The 19,774-nt window shown below is 41.9% G+C and overlaps 1 protein-coding gene and 1 pseudogene across 13 annotated transcripts in view; one reads left to right on the forward strand and one right to left on the reverse strand.

The window, feature by feature from the left end:
- The window catches only part of HORMAD2 (HORMA domain containing 2), a 144,770-nt gene that overhangs the window by 106,327 nt on the left and 18,669 nt on the right, over positions 1-19,774 (reverse strand). The window contains exon 2 of one of the 13 annotated variants that reach the window (XM_053588018.1): positions 18,634-18,694. The exons of the other annotated variants lie outside the window; for them this stretch is intronic. The gene's annotated coding sequence lies outside the window, so the exon portion shown is untranslated. The remainder of the gene's footprint in view (positions 1-18,633; positions 18,695-19,774) is intronic. 13 annotated transcript variants of the gene reach the window in all.
- LOC128583631 (ARL14 effector protein-like) lies at positions 1,717-4,414 on the forward strand (annotated as a pseudogene).

The raw sequence follows: 19,774 nt of genomic DNA on the forward strand, positions 1-19,774 counted from the left end.
TCCTTTCCCTTCTCACGGCCACTGCCTTGGCTCAGGACCTACTCGGATCTTTCCTTGGATATTGCAGTGGCCCCTGATCTCCACTTTTACTTTTATTCATCCCTCTTCCATACTGCCAGGCGTAGTGGTGCATGCCTATAGTCCCAGTTACTTGGGAGACTGAGGCAAGAGGATTGCTCAAGCCCAAGAGGTTGAGGTTGCTATGAGCTAGGATGCTATGGCACTCTACCCAGGGTGACAGAGTGAGACTCTGTCTCCAAAAAAGAAAAGTATTTTCCAAATACCGATGAGTTAGACTATATGAACCTAAGATCATCTACTCACTGATACCCTATTAAGAACAAAGAGGCAACTCAAGGATGGGAGAAAATATTCTCAATACATATGTCTGAAAAATGGATTCATATCCAGAATATATAAAGATCTCCCAAAATTCCTTAAAACAGACAACTGCATAGAAAAGTAGGCAAAGACTTGAATAGACACTTCACAAGAAAGCACATCCAAATGGCCAACTAACAAAATGTATTTGAACTTCATCAGGAAAATGAACATTAAAGTCATAGAGAACCTACGCACCCACTGAAATAGCTAAAAATTTTAAATATCAGAAAATATCAAATGTTATTTATTAAGGATGTGTAACAATCAAAACTCTTAAACACTGGTTGTGGGACTATAAGTTGGTGCAACCTCTTTGTAAAATTAAAGCTAAATATACACAAATCCTATAACCCATATTCCACTCATAAGTATATACCCAACACATACATTTCACCAAAGGACATATGTTAGAATGTTCATAACAGCATTATTTGTAATAGCCCCAAATTGGAAATACCAATGAGAATGAATGATCTATAACTATACTTAACAATATAGATGACTCTCACATGTAATGCTGAGCAAAAGGAACCAGATACAAACTAGTACTATTGTGTGATTTCATTTACATAAAGTACTAAAGTAGGTGAAACGAAATTATGCTGATGGACGTCAGGATGGTGGTTTCTCTTGGTAGGAACAGGAGATAACAAGTAGAAGGAAGCGTAAGAGAGGGTGTTGGTACTGTTCTGTTTTTTGAACATCTGACTTCTGGTTTTAAGAATGTGTCGTTTGTAAAAACTCATTTAGTTGTACACTTATATGCATTTTATGAACATAGATTCTCAGAAAAAAAATTTAAGTGTTTGCTGGTCAAATAAGTTCACAAAATGTGGTCTTATGCAGTTCTTTCAGCCAGAAATGCTTTTCTTTTCAGTACCCAAATATGGAAATCTTAATTCAAATATTTATTTACTCTCAGTGTAATCTAGCTATTGTTTTAGATTCTGAGATGCTGCAGTGAACAAAACAGATAAAAATTCCCTCCCTCATGTATCTTACATTCTGTTTCACTGCAAAGATGATACTTACTACCAGCTAATACAATCTTTGAAGGCAGAGTGCCACGTCTTATTCCCTTTTGTGAACCCCCTACCTAGCGTACTGTCTGGCACATCTTAGTCAATAAATTAATGTTTGCTAAACTAAACAACAAACATTTACTGATTGCCACACATTGAGAATGCTAAGAGATAAAAAAGATTAGCCATTTAGTATATAAACACCTTTAATTTAAAAAAACATGTGTGGTAGCATATGGGGACATAAAGAAAGAAGGAAAAAGGTTTATATTTACTAAGTTTTGTAAATATAATTCATTGTTATTAGGTTATTAAGTAAGAAATGACTAATTTCCTTAAGTTTGACAGCTGGTTATCTCTAGCATTGCACTTTGACACTTCTTGATTTTTTTTTTTATCATAAAGGTATATCCTCATTTTCTCAAATGCACATTTTGGATTGTGTCTTTCAAATTGTTTTCAGAGTAATTTTTGTGAAACCATGGATAAGTATAAGATTCGTGTTATTTTTGAATATGAGTTCCATCATGGTTGGGAAGGATGTGGCTAATGAATGCACAGTATGTCAAGAGTTTAAGAAGTTCCATTCTGGTGATTTTAATTGTGAAAATGAGCCATGTGGACAACCTAAGACCAAGATGGATAAAGAAAAGCTAAAAACTGTAATGGAAGCAGATCCATCTTAATCTATGCATTAATTAGCAGCAAGGCTTGACATTACTATTCCAACAATATTGGACTAGTTGAAGTAAATCAGAAAGGGTTCTGCGTGAATTAAACAAGCATCAAAGGAGAAATTGTCTAGAAACTTGTCTTTCTTTGCTGTCACAACATAAAAGTGAAATCATTTCTATACGTATGTTTATGTGTGATGAAAAATGGATGCCTTTTGACAATCACAAGCGTTCAGCACAATGGTTGGATAAAGATGAAGTACTGAAACTCAGCCCAAAAGAGAATATTCTCAAAAAAGCTTATGGTGAAAAATGATGTAGATGTTTGTGATTAAGAAGCCAAGATTGGTCAATAGAGATAGGCCAATCCTCTTGCAAGACAATGCTGTTCAATGAACACTGCTGCTCAAATGATAGAGGCTGACTTGGAAACCCTGTCACGCACCATATTCACCAACTGACTACCACTTTTTCCAGGCTTTGGACAACTTCTTACAAGGAAAAATATTCAATTCTCAACAAGCTTTGGAAAACACCTTTTGTGATTTCATAGCCACTTCCTCTCCAGGCTTCTTCACTGCTGGCATATGCAAGCTACCATTAAGATGGCAAAACTGGGGCAGCTCCTGTAGCTCAGTGAATAGGGTGCTGGCCCCATATACCAAGGGTGGCGAGTTCAAACGTGGCCCTGGCCAAACTGCAACAACAACAAAAAAAATAGCCAGGCATTGTGGCGGGCGCCTGTAGTCCCAGCTACTTGGGAGGCCGAGGCAAGAGAATTGCCTAAGCCCAAGAGCTGGAGATTGCTGTGAGCTGTAACGCCACAGCACTCTACCAAGGACAACAAAGTGAGACTCTGTCTCTAAAAAAAAAAAAAAAATGGCAAAACTGTGTCCTTTGTTTAGTGCATACTTAGATTAACTGTGCTGCTTCTTATTTAAGATATAATAAACTACACTTTTGATTCAAAACTGAACATTTCGGGTAGCACAGGACTAGTTGGGAGGCAGGGAACTGTGCCTGGCCTAGTGGGGACTGGCGTCCTGCTCGAAACTGGTGGAGGACCGCTCAAGCTAAGGGTGATCAGCACATGATCTACTAAAGAGAGATCTCCAAACAAAATAAGTGGGAAGATTAGATGGAACCAAGAATGATGGATCCATGTTCAGTTGGAGTCCAGCTTCGTACCACAAATGAGTGCCACAAAACCTACTATACTCAAAAAAAAAAAAAAAATCCTACTATACTCATCACACAGGTTTCAAGACTTTGCAAGAATTATCATCAAATGATATGCTCTTACTTCAACTCAGAACTGGAATGACACTTTCTGGGAACAATACAATTTGCTTTCATCATGTAAAAATTTACTTTGACAGATTTGAGGATTTGCAGAAATCATGTTGTGACCCATTTAACATACACAAAGAACTAGCCAAAAAAAATTTGCATGTAATTGACTTACATGATGCCACTTTTCTGAGTGCAAAATTTGGAAGACAACTTGTACCTGGTTGGAAGCTTTGTCCAAAATGTACACAGATAGGGGCAAGACATGATTGCAAGAGGGACTTTGCCTAACAATTGCAATCAATGTAACCTGGCTTATTGTACCCTCAATGAATCCCCAACAATAAAAAAAAAAAAAAAGAAAAAACAAAATGTACACAGATAACTAATGGAAGTGTGGATGTTGATTCTGAGGACCGCCAGAAAAGAAAACCTGAATCAGATGGAAGAACTGCTAAAGCTTTGAGGTCATTACAATTCACAAATCCAGGAAAGCAAAAATTGAATTGAATTGACTCCAGAAACTGGTAAAAGAGAAAAAAGAAGGCTTACAAAAAATACATCTACTGGCTCAGACAGACAAGTGAAACTGGCGAAGAGTAAGGTCTATGACAGCCAGGGCCTCCTGATTTTCAGTGGAATGGACCTTTGCTTGTCCTTCCTGTGGTTCTACTAAATGTGGAGCTGAGTGCCGCTGTGACCGCAAGTGGTTATATGAGCAAATCGAAAGTGAAGGGGGAGAAATAATTCATAGCAAACATGCTGGATAATTGATTTTTGAAGGTCAGGAAACAATCACACTTTTCTGCATGGATTATTAAGATTGCTTCACATGGCCATTTTTACAGTCCCACACCATTCCAACAAAAGGAGGACTGGCTGTAGCTGGGAATAATGCCTACTTCAGGGAAAACTGATTTGAATACAACTGACCAGTTAAGTGTTAAACTATTTTGGAAATAATCTGCGTATCTAAGTGCTAAAATACATATATTTCTCTTCTCCCCACTTATTTGTCAAATAAAAAAAAGTTGTAATACTGTAAATTTTTCACTGTTTATATCATGTATTCTTAGTGAAAATTTGTTTGGGAGACAAAAAAATCTTTTTATGCATAAAACACAAGTATGCATGTAATACATAAACAGATTCTTTACCTGTGATATTGAAACTGTAGGGGAGGTTTGGTTGATTGAGACTGAAAAACCTATCAAACTTCCTTAGGGAATAATTTTAAAAGGTGGAGAACAGTGATTAAAATATATAGTATAAATTTGAGAGAAATTGAATCTTGATGTTGGAATTGCCAGGGGAACTGTTTGGAGGATGGGGCAATGGTATTCTCCTTATGCTTTTCTTTTTTAAAGATAGCCATCTGTCATTTTGTCTAAAAGGTTTTGTCACCTAGGACGTTACCACTAAATTAGGTTTTTGTTATAAAAAATACAGTACTGTGCCATAAATACAGTACTTCAGTTAAATTTTAGCAATTTTTTTTTTTTTTTTTTTTTTTTTTGGCCGGGGCTGGGCTTGAACCCGCCACCTCCGGCATATGGGACCGGCGCCCTACCTGTTGAGCCACAGGCGCCGCCCGAAATTTTAGCAATTTGAAATATTTTACAACCATTAAAACTGTGTGGCCAATTTGAACTAAGAATTTTTTTAAATTTTAATTTTGTTATGTCTTTAACTGGTTTAATTCAGAATGGCATTTTCAACCTTAATTAATTAAGGTTAATTAATTAAATAAATTAAATGTCATTTTTAAGTTATAATTGTTCACTAATCTAGTTATCAGAAGTACATATAGCTTATTAATTTCTTGATCCCCATGTTTCATCTGAGCACTGACAAAATATTTTGGCTTTCTTAAGTCAGATGCTCAATCGTTTTTTTCTTTTGTTGAGAATATAAACATTCCAATTTTACTTGAACATCCAGAATCATTAATTAGATCTTAGTTGCATTACCACTGTCTTTCTTTTTTTGTTGTTTCTAAATATGAATTAGCACATTGCTTATTAGGCTCTTCATAGGGACAAGGTAAAATCTTAAGTTTATTGTGTTTAAAGTAGAAATATCTTTTTGGTGGAAAAAATGAGTAAAATTCAAATTGCTATATTTCAGCATTTCTTAAAGTAGATGTATTGTTTTTCAAAGACGGTAATAAGAAAGTTTTTTCAAGGGAAAATTTCTTGAGCAATTTTATTAATATTGTTCATCATGCTCATTTAGGGGACCAAACTTTAAAATAGCTTTAAAAATATTTACAGAGAAAGATATATCTGATTTTGAGTAGACTGTAATAAATGCTATGTTTTGGAGAAATTGTATAATAAGCCCTTTGTATTTTTAATATAAAATTCCAGAAATCTATAATACATTGAAATCATCTAGATCAGCGGTTCTCAACCTGTGGGCTGCGACCCCTTTTTAACAAGGAAAATACATTGTGGCATTAGGAAGGTTGAGAACCACTGATCTAGATTCTCTTTATATTTTACATAAATATTCCAGGTGGCTAAATCACTTTAGAATTCTATTCATCTAAAAAGAAAAATTAAAAGTTACACTAACATTTTCTGCTGTGTGTAAGTCCCAGTGGAGAAGTTAACATAAGGCCCAAACATTGATCTTATACAATGTTGGTCACAAACCTTAAAGCAAAAATGCATGTATATACTGTATTTGAATAAAATAAATGACATCCCCCCCGCAAAAAAAAAACTGAATGTTTCATATTTAATGACCTAATCAAAGAAAAGCAAATTTCTTTTTTTTTTTTTTTTTTTTGGTGTTTTTTTTTTTTTGGCCGGGGCTGGGTTTGAACCCGCCACCTCTGGCATATGGGACCGGCGCCCTACTCCTTGAGCCACAGGCGCCGCCCAAAAAGCAAATTTCTGAGTAATGTATACGGAATAACTATTTTGTAAAGTGAATCAATCAATAAATCCATATAGAGGATATCACCTTACACATATTTAGCCAACCTTATAGTAGCAGATTCCTTATTTGTGAATTTGCTTACTCACTAAAATTTATTTGTAACCCCCAAATCCATACTTTTTTAATTTTTGTGATCACCTATAGTTAGGTGCAGAGTGATCACAAATGTAAGTCACTGAAGTGCACATTTCTAGCTGAGGTCAAACAAGGCCATGCTCTGCCTTCTTGTTTCAGCTCTCATACTCCAATGTATCCTTTCCTTGGTCCATTTTGTACCCTAAGTTTTATATACTTCTGTGAGTTTGTTTGGTTGGTTTTTAGTGATTTTGCTACTTAAAATGGCTCCCAACTATAGTGCTGACGTTCTTAAATTCAAGAACGCTGTGATATACCCTACAGGGAAATATATGTGTTAGATAATTTTAATTCAGACATGAATTCATGAATTATACTGCTGTTGCCTGTGAGTTTAAGTTAATGAACAAGCAATACATATTAAATAGGTATCTTTAAATAGAAACAGACATAACACAAGTTATGTAAAGACTGGTTGATAAAAATCCTAACCCTATAGCTCCCCTAAGAAGAGCAGTTTAGTATTCACTAATTTACTGTCATAGCAACTTATAGAACATGACTGCTATGAATAACTAGAATCAACTCTGTGTATTGATAGATGATTGTGCACATTTGTATGAAAAGGTGTGCAAGAAAAAAGGTGTGGAAAGCAGCACGTGAAGTTGTTAACACTAGTCACCTCAGAGGGTGGCTTGAGGGTGGAGGAAGATGAGGGAGGCAACATGGTGCAGTGCTTAGGAGTATGAACTCTGGAGCCAAAGAGCCAGGTTCAAATCCTTGTTTGGCTGCTAATAAGCTATGTGATCTAGAGCAACGGTCAGCAAAAATTTTCAGTAAAGGGCCAGATAATAAATACTTTAGGCTTTGTAGTTAATTTGTAAGGACCAAGTTAACTCCATTTTGTTAAAACTAACTTCATCTTGTCCCTCAGTCTTCATTTTGCAGCTGCATACCAAAGGCGTTAGGCAACCTGCTCCCTCCCACGCCCCCGTCCTTGCCCCATGATCTGCGCCCTTGCACAACGTCTGCTCCGAGCAATAACAACACTCTCCCAGACAACCAAGGACAAGTGCTCAGTCCACTAAACCCCCTATCAGCTTGCCCCAGTGACTCACCCCACCTCCTCCCTTTTTTCCTTTCTGTACCCTTAAAAACCTCCCTCCTTCTCGAGATTGAGGCTTCTCTGCTCTCCTGCTGTACCAGGACCAGGGAGCCCAGGCTCAAGCTTGTAAATAAACAACCTCTTGCTTTTGCATCAGACTTGGTCTCCAGGTGATTTATGTGGGGAATCCCGTGACTTGGACACAACATTTGGGGGCTCATCTGGGAAAAAACCCCCAAATCACCAAGTACCTGCTCCAGAGGTGAGTGTGTGTGTGCCGGCATTTGTCTTGTCCTGTTCCATGTTGGTTCCATTTGTTAAATCTGTAGTTGGGATGTGGAATCCCCAACAGAGTAGAAGAGGGAACGCCCCATGGATGGGGGACTGGAACATGGATTCCCCAGTCTCTGGTCAAGAAGACCACAGAGAGGCGATCCTTCTGGTTGAGAGACAAGGCGGGTCGTGACCGCCAGACGGGGTTACACCGTCATCTCATTTTCAGTTTTGCCTGAAAACTCGCAAGGGCAGGCTTCTGTCTTCTGGAGGAATCTTGGGTGTTATTTGTTTTGTCTGTGTTTTATTATATTTGGAGGGCAACATGGGACAGATGCAGATGACCCCCACTCCCTAACTTTGACTCATTTCCAGGACTTCAAAGACAAAGCCCAAGAGTACAGCTTTAACGTGTCCAGAGGAAAACTTGTGTTTTTTTGCAGGGTTGAATGGCCGGCATACCATGTCAGATAGACACCAGAGGGTACTTTTCATCTCCCCATTATCTTTCAGGTCAAAGATATAGTCTATAGATCTGGGACCAGGCACCCGGACCAGATCCCATATATAACTGCTTGGCAGGACCTCGTGGAGAACCCACCATACTGGTTAAAACCCCTCCTTCCTCCGTCAGGCAAGGAAGTAGCTAAACTCCTAGCCTTGAAGGAGAAAAAGGAGAAGTCCCCTGAACCCACTGCCCCTCCCCCCACCCCACCCCCGGTCCTCCAAGAAGGAACTGATCCAGAAGTGCTCTTCCCCCTCCCTATCAACCCTCACCTGGGGAGGCACCTGTTCCTCAGAGTCCGCCAGGCAGCGAGGCCACTCCAGCCCTAGGTCCAAAGGGTAGCCACCAGAGCCCACCTCACACCCGCCATAGATCCCTGCGCGATCTGACGGCAGACTCCACAGTGTTGCCTCTCCGCGCTTCGGACCCCCCTGATGGAGTGAACCCCCCGAATCAGCCGTACCACTATTGGCCCTTTGCCACAAGTGATCTCTATAACTGGAAAATGCAGAACCCTAAGGTCTCCAAAAAACCTACTGCCTTGATTGACCTCTTAGACTCAATTCTTTTTACACACCAGCCTACCTGGGATGATTGTCACCAACTATTACAGGTCCTTTTCACCACTGAGGAACGGAACCGCATCTTGGCTAAGGCCAGGAAGGCTGTGGAGGACACAGACGGAAGCCCCACCACCAACTAGGCTTTCATCAATGCCACTTTTCCTCTTTCTCGCCTCAATTGGGACTTTAATACAGGAACAGGTCAGGTAAGACTCCAAGTCTACCACCAGACTCTAATGAGGGGTCTCCGTAAAGCGGCTAGAAAGCTGACTAATTTGGCCAAGGTAGGTAATGTGCAGCAGGAAAAGGCAGAATCCCCAGCAGCTTTCTTAGAAAGATTATGGAGGCATTCTGTATGCACACACCCCTAGACCCTGAAGCTGAGGAGAATAGAGCAGCAGTTGTCATGTTCTTTGTTAATCAGTCAGCTCCAGACATTAAGCGCAAGCTGCAGAGAATAGATAGACTGAGCGAGAAGTCTTTGCAGGATCTCCTAGAAGTTGCTCAAAGAGTCTACAACAACCGTGAGACCCCTGAAGAAAAGCAAACAAAGGCGGCTAAAAGACAGACCCAGGAATTAGCCAGGATCCTCCTGGCCTCCACAGCCGCGACCTCGGATGAAAGAAACAGGCGGCTGTGCCAGCTGCCGGCAGGAGGTAAAGAGGGCTCCCCAGGTGGGGAAAGGCTCCGCCTCCAGAAAGACCAGTGTGCCTATTGTAAGGAACATGGACACTGGGCCCCGGAGTGCCCCAAGAAACCACCTCCCAGACCTTCATGTCCCCCACCCCTCAGTGCCAGTTTTGGAACTGAGCGGGCTCGAAGGGTAGGGGGGTCAGGGCTCGCCACCCCTCCCCGAGCCCCGGGTAACTCTCAGACTGGAGGGGACCCCAATTAATTTCTTGGTAGATACCAGAGCCCAGCATTCAGTCCTGACACAGGACCATGGCCCTATGGATCCCAGGAAATCATGGGTCCAGGGGGCCACAGGCATCAAACAATATTCATGGACTACCTGAAGAACCGTTGACTTAGGTGTGGGCCGGGTATCCCACACATTCATGGTTATCCCAGACTGCCCCTACCCTCTTCTTGGGTGAGACCTCCTAACTAAGGTAGGGGTTCATATCATCTTCAAAGATGAAGGACCCCTTGTCACAGACCAGCATGGGAGTCCCATACAAATACTCACCCTGTCGAGGGTGAGTACTTGAAGATGAGTACAGATTGCACCAGCAGTAGCCTGAGGGCCATCAGCCGACAGATGTCACTGTATGGCTGAAAACCTACCCACTTGCCTGGGCTAAGACTGGAGGAGTGGGGCTAGCTGCCCACTGACCACTGGTCATCGTAGAGCTTAAACCAATGGCTGAACCTGTACGAGTACGGCAGTATCCCATGTCTCAAGAGGCCTGGCGAGGCATCACACCTCACATCCGGAGGCTTTTTAAGAGCGGGATACTAGTGCCCTGTCAATCTTCATGGAACACTCCCCTGTTGCCTGTAAAAAAAGCCACTGACTAATGACTATAGACCAGTCCAGGAATTTAAGAGAGGTCAACAAGTGGGTACTAGACATCCACCCCACCGTCCCAAACCCTTATACACTATTAAGTGCTCTCACCCCTGATCGAGTGTGGTACACTGTTCTCAACTTAAAAGATGCATTCTTCAGCCTCCCACTATCCCCCCAGAGCCAGGCAATGTTCGCCTTTGAGTGGAACGATGAAGAGCAAGGGATCCATGGTCAACTTACCTGGACCCGGCTGCTGCAAGGGTTTAAGAACTCCCCCACCATCTTCGATGAAGCCCTACACAAGGACCTGAGTGAGTACTGGCAGCAGCACCCTCACCTGACTCTTTTACAGTATGTAGATGACATTCTGATCGCAGCCGAGACAGAAGCAGAATGCCACCAAGGCACCCAGGACTTGCTGACTGCACTAGGAGCTCAGGGGTACCGGGCCTCTGCCAAGAAGGCTCAGATTTGTCAACAAACTGTGAGTTATCTAGGGTACATCCTTAAAGATGGGTAGTGGTGGCTGTCCCAGGCAAGAAAAGAAACAGTTCTGAAAATCCACCACCACCCCTCAACACAGCAAGGAGTCCAGGAGTTCCTTGGGTCAGCTGGGTTTTGCTGGCTGTGGATTCCGGAGTTCGCGGAGATAGCAAAGCCCCTCTATGAAGCCACCCGGCACAGCCTGCCCTTCCAGTGGAGCACAAAACAAAAAAGAGCCTTCCAGGCCCTGAAACGAGCTTTGGTCTCGGCCCCAGCCCTAGGACTCCCAGATATTACCAAGCCCTTTCATCTGTATGTAGAGGAGCACAAAGGCATAGCAAAAGGAGTGCTTGCTCAATTGCTTGGTCCCTGGACCTGGCTGGTCGCCTACCTGTCAAAAAAACTAGACCCTGTAGTGGCAGGCTGGCCCCCATGCCTACGCAACATTGCAGCTACTGCATTGCTAGTTAAAGACGCAGATAAATTAACTTTAGGGCAAGAACTGTTGATCATGACCCCTCACGCCGCTGAGGGAGTCCTCAAACAGCCACCGGATCAGTGGGTTAGCAATGCCCAACTCACCCACTACCAGGGCCTTCTGCTGAACCCCCCACGAATCTGGTTCCTACCAAAGACCTCTCTCAATCCGGCAACCCTACTGCCGAATCCAGACCTGGACGCCCCCCTCCATGACTGTGTTAACATCCTAGCCCAGGTTCACAGCATATGCCAGGACCTTACAGACCAGCCCCTTCCTGATGCGGAGGCCACCTGGTGCACAGATGGGAGCGGCTTCATACAAGATGGATGCAGGTACGCAGGAGCGGCAGTAGTGTCTAAGACCGAGACTGTATGGGCAGAGCCCCTCCCAGCTGGGACGTCAGCTCAAAAAGCTGAGCTCATAGCTCTAACACAAGCCATGATTCTGGGGAAAGGCCTAAGACTTAACATCTATACCGATAGCTGATATGCCTTCGCCACTGCCCACATACACGGGGCAATTTACCAGGAGAGAGGACTCCTTACAGCGGAGGGAAAGACTATCAAAAATAAAAATGAAATACTTGACCTCCTAAAGGCCTTATGGCTTCCCCAGAAAACAGCCATCACTCATTGCCCTGGCCATCAGCAGGGTGACTCCCCTGTATCCAGAGGCAACTGGTGGGCCGACCAGGTCGCCAGGACTATAGCCACTTCGGCTATCCAAGAGCTTCCTATTACTACATTGCCAGACCCTGGACTCCCAGTACTTCCCCCGGAGTATACTCCGGAGGAACTAAAATGGATAAAGCAGATCCCACAAGCCCACTCCCCCGAGAAGTACAACGGATGGTATGTCACAAGTGATGGCAAAGCACTTGTGCCAGCAAAACTAGGACAGGAAATCCTCCATAGAATCCATTTATCCACCCACCTAGGGTCATGCAAAATGAAAGACTTGCTGCGCCACGCCAAAATCAAAATACAAAACCAGAATACTAAAATTGACAAAGTTGTAGTTTCATGCGAAGTATGTATTGTGACTAACAGTGTATCTAGCTCCCATAATCCAGGGTCCAGAGAACGTGGGACGGAGCCAGGTACATACTGGAAGTGGACTTTACTGAAGTTAAGCCAGGTAAATATGGATACAAATATCTCCTTGTTTTCGTAGATACATTCTCAGAATGGGTAGAAGCATTTCCGACCAGAAATGAGACTGTGCAGGTAGCAGCAAAGAAAATACTAGAAGATATATGCCTAGGTTTAGAATTCCCAATCAGATAGGATCAGATAATGGCCCAGCCTTTACTTCTCAAGTAGTGCAGAGTCTAGCGGAAGCCTTGGGGACTAATTGGAAATTACATTCTGCCTATCGTCCCCAAAGTTCAGGGCAGGTAGAGCAGATGAACCATACCCTAAAACAGACCCTGACTAAATTAATCATGGAGACAGGCGGTTACTGGGTGTCTCTCCTCCCCTTTGCCCTGTACAGAGTGCGAAACTCACCCTACTTTACCGGAAAAACTCCCTATGAAATTCTCTTTGGAAGGCAACCCCCTAAAGTCCCTAAGTTGCATTACAATGCCCTCACTTCAAAGGGCCTGGATCTTAAAGCTTGGAAAGGTTATGCAATAACTTTACATTTCTATCAAAAGGCACAATGAGCTGATTGGGAGAAACTTATAGCCCTCTACAGCTCAGGACCTGTCCCTGAACTACACGCTTTCCAGCCTGGAGACTGGGTGTACGTGAAACGTCACGGACAAGAACCGCTGGAGCCCCAGTGGAAGGGCCTGTACACCGTGGTCCTCGTTACTCTCACCGCACTCAAGGTTGACGGCATCACCTCCTGGATACATCACATGCACGTTCACCTAGCCGACCTGTTCACCATCAAAGAAGACTCCACTCCCCAGTGGAAACTCCGATGGGACCCTGATAACCCACTGAAGCTCAAACTGCAGAAATGCCACCGTATGTGTACCACTTACTGACTTACTCTGCCTTGCTGATTATACCCCTCACTGCTAACCCTCATCGCCCCGTTAAGATAACGTGGCTAGTCACTCATGCTAGCACAGAGACGGTGCTCAACCAGACCTCTGGAGTTCACCATAAGGGTACTTGGTTCCCAGAGCTCTTAGTCGACCTACATAATCTGGTAGGGATTAGACCCTGCCCCTCAGGGTGGCAGTCATATTGGTCCAGAAATACTCTAACCAAGTACTTTTATGTCTGCCCCGGTCACCTTCCTAATAAGTGTGGAGGAGCAAGTTCATATTTCTGTAACTCATGGAACTGTGTTTCCACCGGGCAATTATGGTGGAACCCCCCGAGACAAGGAGACTTGATCCAAGTAAAGAGGAAGGGTTGTTTGGAGAGGGCACTCCTGTGCAGGAGGCCTCAAACCTGACACAGTCAGTATCACCTTTACGGAGAAAGGAAAGCAAATGCTAGATTGGGAACTCGGCAAATGGTGGGGTGTGAGACTGTACAACACACTTGGTGCAGACCCAGGCAATATTTTCCAACTCAAAATCTTATACACCCCTGTTAATAATAAGCCTGCTGCAGTAGGCCCTGATATAGTGTTTAAGCCTCCCCCTGTAGTCACCCCTGAGCTCCGTGACTCCCCTGACTCCCCGGACCAAGCATTCAGTACCCAAAATCTAACTCTAAACTCCACACCTGTGCCTACCACAGATCCCAATCCACTTTGGAAATTAGTCAGTGCTACATACCAAGTCTTAAATACTTCCAGACCAGACCTTACTAAGTCCTGTTGGTTATGTATAAAAGCCAGACCCCCATACTATGAGGGAATTGCCCTAATAAGCAAACCTAAAATCAGCTCCCAGGCTCACGACTGCCATTGGCACAGTCTAAGCCCCGAGTCACCCTACAGTCCATTATAGGATAAGGAACCTGTATAGGTCAGACACCCACCAATATCAACATCCATGTAATCAAACTCTCACCTGGGATAGGACTGGATATATAATTCCTACCAATTCCTGTGGGCTTGCTCAACAGGGCTCACCCCGTGTCTACATGGGGCAGTCCTTGATTTAACCCGGGGCTTTTGTGTCTTAGTGCAGCTCATCCCCAAGCTAATCTATCACTCAGAAGAGGACTTATATCAGGCATACAAGTCAGCTGCAGGCACACTTACAAGAACCAAGAGAGAACCAGTCACAGCAATAACTCTAACCATGCTCATAGGACTACGTATAGCAGGAGCAGGCACGGTAATCTCCTCCTTAGTCCTACAAGACAAGAACTACGGAGCTCTGCATGCTGCAATAGACTTAGACATAGAAAGAATAGAAAACTCCATTTCCCACCTTCAAGAGTCCCTAACGTCCCTCTCTGAGGTAGTACTCCAAAATAGGCGAGGACTAGACTTCAGCAAGGTGGATTATGCGTAGCCCTAGGAGAAGAGTGCTGTTTTTATACTGACCACTCAGGAGTAATCAAATAGTCCATGGAGTTAGTGAGAAAAGGTCTCCACAAAAGAAAACTCGAGAGGGAACAGTCTCAGAGCTTGTATGAATCTTTGTTCAGCAAGTCACCCTGGCTCACAACTTTAATTTCAACCATAGCGGGCCCACTTGTAATCCTATTACTACTATTAACTTTCGGCCCCTGCATAATTAATAAATTACTGGCTTTCATCTGAGCTAGAATTAATACTGTTCAATTAATGGTCTTACAGGCACAGTATACCCCCCTCAGCACTGAACACACCAGCAGTGGCATAGAGCTAGGGCTCATAAAAGGCACTGAAGACCCATGATTGGATCTTCTAGGCACAAGAAAAGAGGGGGAATGTAAGGACCAAGTTAACTCCATTTTGTTAAAACTAACTTCATCTTGTTCCTCAGTCTTCATTTTGCAGCTGCATACCAAAGGCGTTAGGCAACCTGCTCCCTCCCCCTCCCTCCGTCCTTGCCCCATGATCCTCACCCTTGCACAACACTCTCCCAGACAACCAAGGACAAGTGCTCAGTCCGCTAACCCCCCTATCAGCTCGCCCCAATGGCTCACCTCACCCCCTCCCTTTTTTCCTTTCTGTACCCTTAAAAACCTCCCTCCTTTTTGAGATCGGGGCTTCTCTGCTCTCCTGCTGTGCCAGGACCAAGGAGCCCAGGCTCGAGCTTGTAAATAAACAACCTCTTGCTTTTGCATCAGACTTGGTCTCTGGGTGATTTATGTGGGGAATCCAGTGACTTGGGCACAACACATTCTGCCATTGTCCCATAAAAGATGCCATAGACTCTTAGTAACTGAATGGGTTCACCTAAGATTCAATAATACTTTATTTATAAGAACTGATAGAAAGCTCCTAATTTTGTACAGGTTACTTATTTCCCTTTACTTCAATTCCTTTCTCTATTAAATGTGGGTAAGAATAATATCTATTTTATTGTGAGATTAAATGAGTTAATGTCTATAAGATGTTTAAAATAGTACCTGGTTCAACAGTTTGTTATTTTTGTGTTTAGTTTCACAGGTTTCAACAATCATGAAATACTTCAGTAATTTGTAAAATATCAAATAAAGAAAACCAAAAGTAGGGCAGCCCCTGTGGCTCAAAGGAGTAGGGCGCTGGCCCCATATGCCAGAGGTGGCGGGTTCAAATCCAGCCCCAGCAAAAAAAAAAAAAAACTGCCAAAAGAAAACCAAAAGTAAAAGAGGACACCTCTGCCCTCATGGAATTTACAAACCAACTGGAGAGAAATGACTTGAACATAAAGAAGAGTTACCACACAGGATAGCAGAACCTTAGTGTCAAATGAGTATAGAGACATTAGAGGCTGTGGGAGCAGCTGGTTACTGGAAAACAGTTCTGAGTGGAAAGGATGTGTAGATAAAGAGAGACTTAGGTGGGCCCTTAAGAAAGGCAGGATTCAGATAAGTGGCAAGGAAGAAGAATGTCATTAATATTAATAAATGCAACCAGGCAAGAATGTTATGACATACCTGGGGCTCAAGGATTATACCAGTTTAGCTAAGGCTGAGAGTCTGAGCAGGTGAGAGTGGGAGAGAATATAAGAACTAGTGGGTAGAAGTCAAATTGTGGCAAATTTAGAATGCCAAGTTAAAGAAACTGGATTAATCCTGAAAGCAACAGAAAATCCCTGAAACGGCTCGGCACCTGTGGCTCAAGCAGCTAAGGCGCCAGCCACATACACCTGAGCTGGCGGGTTCAAATCCAGCCCAGGCCCGCCAAACAACAATGACGGCTGCAACCAAAAAAATAGCCGGACGTTGTGGTGGGCACCTGTAGTCCCAGGTACTTGGGAGGCTGAGGCAGGAGAATCGCTTGAGCCCAGGAGTTGGAGGTTGCTGTGAGCTGTAATGCCACCGCACTCTACCCAGGACGACAGCTTGAGGCTCTGTCTCAAAAAAAAAAGAAAGAAAATCCCTGAAACTAGAATAATCAAGATTCCAAAATTAAATGCTTTAGTAAAAAAGAAAATCACTCCAGCTCTAGGACTGCCAGAAGTATCTTACATGTGTGGTTAAGTACTTAGTCCTCAGAAGTTGATGAAGTTCTTTTTAAGAACAAGTCTTACAACTTACTAGTAAGCCTCCAGATGCTAAAATGTATTTGGTTAAGTTCTGGAGGTTTCCAAAGTTTAGTGACAGAATAAGTTTACCACTGTTACAATTTTAGTGAGAAAACACTACACTAATCTAGTTGGAATTATTTTAATGTTAATAGTCAAGGCCTTAATAACAAATGGGCAGAAGAGTTTTTCTCTTTCTTCATCAGATTAAAGCGGAGACAACTGCCTGGGTAAATCAAATCCAAATTCCTTTTTTTTTTTTAACCTTGCACAATATTTTAAAATTGGAAGGATCTTAGAAATAATGTAATATAATGCAATTTCACAGGTACAAAAAAAAAAAAATCTGGAGAGGTAGTTATAGTGCCAGATGACAGAGCTAGTGTTAACTCTCAGCTTCTGATTCCCTTACTATTCAAATTCAGGGGTCTCTTTACTATACTGACTTGGTTTCAATTGCTGAAGTCTTCGTAAGTCTGTTACTTAGAGGCAGATATTGACACAAATATGCCTTTAGATGAAAAAGAACTTCCAAAAATATTTTACATATTTCTAGAATATCTTTTGGACATTCTAGACACGATTTTGCTATATAAGAATGCTTCTTCTGGGCGGCACCTGTGGCTCGAAGGTGTAGGGCGCCAGCCCCATATACCAGAGGTGGCGGGTTCAAACCCAGCCCCTGGCCAAAAACTGCAAAAAAAAAAAAAAAAGAAGAATGCTTCTTCTTTGGTACACTATATAGTGGCAATATATTACCACACCATTCTTTTTGTCAAATCATATTACAGTCAGTTCTTTAAAAGGTATATAATAACATTTACTCTTGCATATATGATGTCCTGGGAGGATGTGTGCATGTGTAAAATTTTTTAGAAAATTGGTTTTTGCACCCACAGATACTGAAAAATTAAGGTTTTTGTGAGTAACTGGGTAATAGGCAGCATGGCATGCATGTAGTAACTTATTGAAAACATTCCAAAACTTAGTGTCAATATTTGAATAATCCATTTGTAAGACTAAATAACTTGGAAGTATAAAGACATTTACTTCAAATATAAAAATCTAAGAGGTCCTTTGTAGTAATGAAGATCAATGGTTGGAAAAGCCCTCTGGAGTTCTATATACTCCAGGGATATTTTTCTCAGCTCGGCTGGAATAATACTTTCAGAATTATTATCAGTGTTTTTATAAATTTCTATGAAAACGCTATGGCTTGATAACAGAAAACACTACTGTCAATTATTTTAATGAAATACAGTTCTAATATAAGTGATGTTTGACAGTTTACCTGTCAAGTTACATGACCTTGGGCAAGCTACTGTATTTCTCTGAGCTTTAGTTCCCTCCCCATTGCAAGGTTTAATTGAAATAATAACATAAAACCCTGGGCACAGTACCTGGCACATGGTAAGTGCTGAATAAATGTTAGATCTTATAATTTTTTTTTTAACTTTTTTTTTTTTTTTTTTTGCAGTTTTTGGCCAGGGCTGGGTTCGAACCCATCACCTCTGGCACATGGGGCCAGTGCCTTACTCCTTTGAGCCACAGGCACCGCCCAGATCTTATAATTATTATTGGTGTTGTTGTTAGTATTAAGTAGCAAAAATCATACAGTCACCTAAATTTTATTGCAGCAAGTAGCTCATGTAGTCCAACCAACAAAGATTTGTTTTTATTAAAAGGTCAATTTGTTAATTTACAGTGAGGAAAATAACTGCCAGGCTGATTGCAATTCACATACCCAGCTCAGTCTTTTCCCCCAGGATGTAAGCACACTTAGGAAACCAAATAAAATCAGCCACCTGCATGGTAAGTATATTGAATATAAGTCAGGAAAATGATGTTTTCTCTTTGTCCTAATTCTCCTTCAACTCCAATCTTTTCTACCTCTGCAACAGCTTAATTTTTGTAAAATAATTATTTTACTTGAATCAAACTATCTGACTTTCCATAGACTACAAAATAAAGCATAAATTCTTTAGCTTGGCTCTTAAGATCTATATTAATTTGTCCCTAAAGTGCCTATCCAATTTTATTTCTTTGTCCAATATAAAGAGCCCTCCACTCCAGTAAGGACGGGTTCTTTGCTATTCTCTAAAATATGTTGTGCTTATTTCCCATTCACAAAACATATGCTAGGTTTTCCTCATGGAATTCTCTCTCCTCTACTCCAATTCTTTTCATCATTCAAGGTCCACCTTAAAGCCTACGTCTTTCAAGAGGACTACTGCAGTCCACACTAAATCTCTAAATTACTAAGATTTGTATTGCCCTACTCTTTTCCATAAATATATAAATCATATGCTGCTTTTCATCTTGACTTAACTCCTATAGATCTTATTTCCTTAACCAGATTATAAATTTCTTGATGATCTTTTCTTTTGTATTCTTGCAGTGAATAACACAGCATTACATATATTAAATATTATTGAGTCTCAGTGAATAAACAGATGATGCATTAATGAATGTCATGGGACAAGCTAAACTTATCCAGATGAATCCAGCCAGGTCACCGGGCCTGGGCATACTTCCCCAGGCTCCTGGCATCTGTTTCTCTCAGTGTCCTCTCCTTCAGTTCTTATAATTACATCACAGTGTGCAACAAAAGTTTCCTAATTGCTTCAGGAAGTAAATGTCTAACAAAGAACTATTTTCTTTAAACGTGTACTTATTTCTGATTTCTTTCGCTCTGAAAGATCTAAATGTACTGTATAGACATGAAACAAGCAACCAGTAAGTTACTTTGTAGAAATCTATTTTAATTTTCTGAATATCTTATCTTCAGTCCATTAGGCAGTTAAAATGAACACATACTCTCCCAGAATTTTATGCGCCAATTAACTGATAAAATTGCTGCTTAAAATTTTAAAAAACACCAAAGA

Source organism: Nycticebus coucang, chromosome 4, assembly GCF_027406575.1.
Source record: "Nycticebus coucang isolate mNycCou1 chromosome 4, mNycCou1.pri, whole genome shotgun sequence".
Classification (NCBI taxonomy): Eukaryota; Metazoa; Chordata; class Mammalia; order Primates; family Lorisidae; genus Nycticebus; species Nycticebus coucang.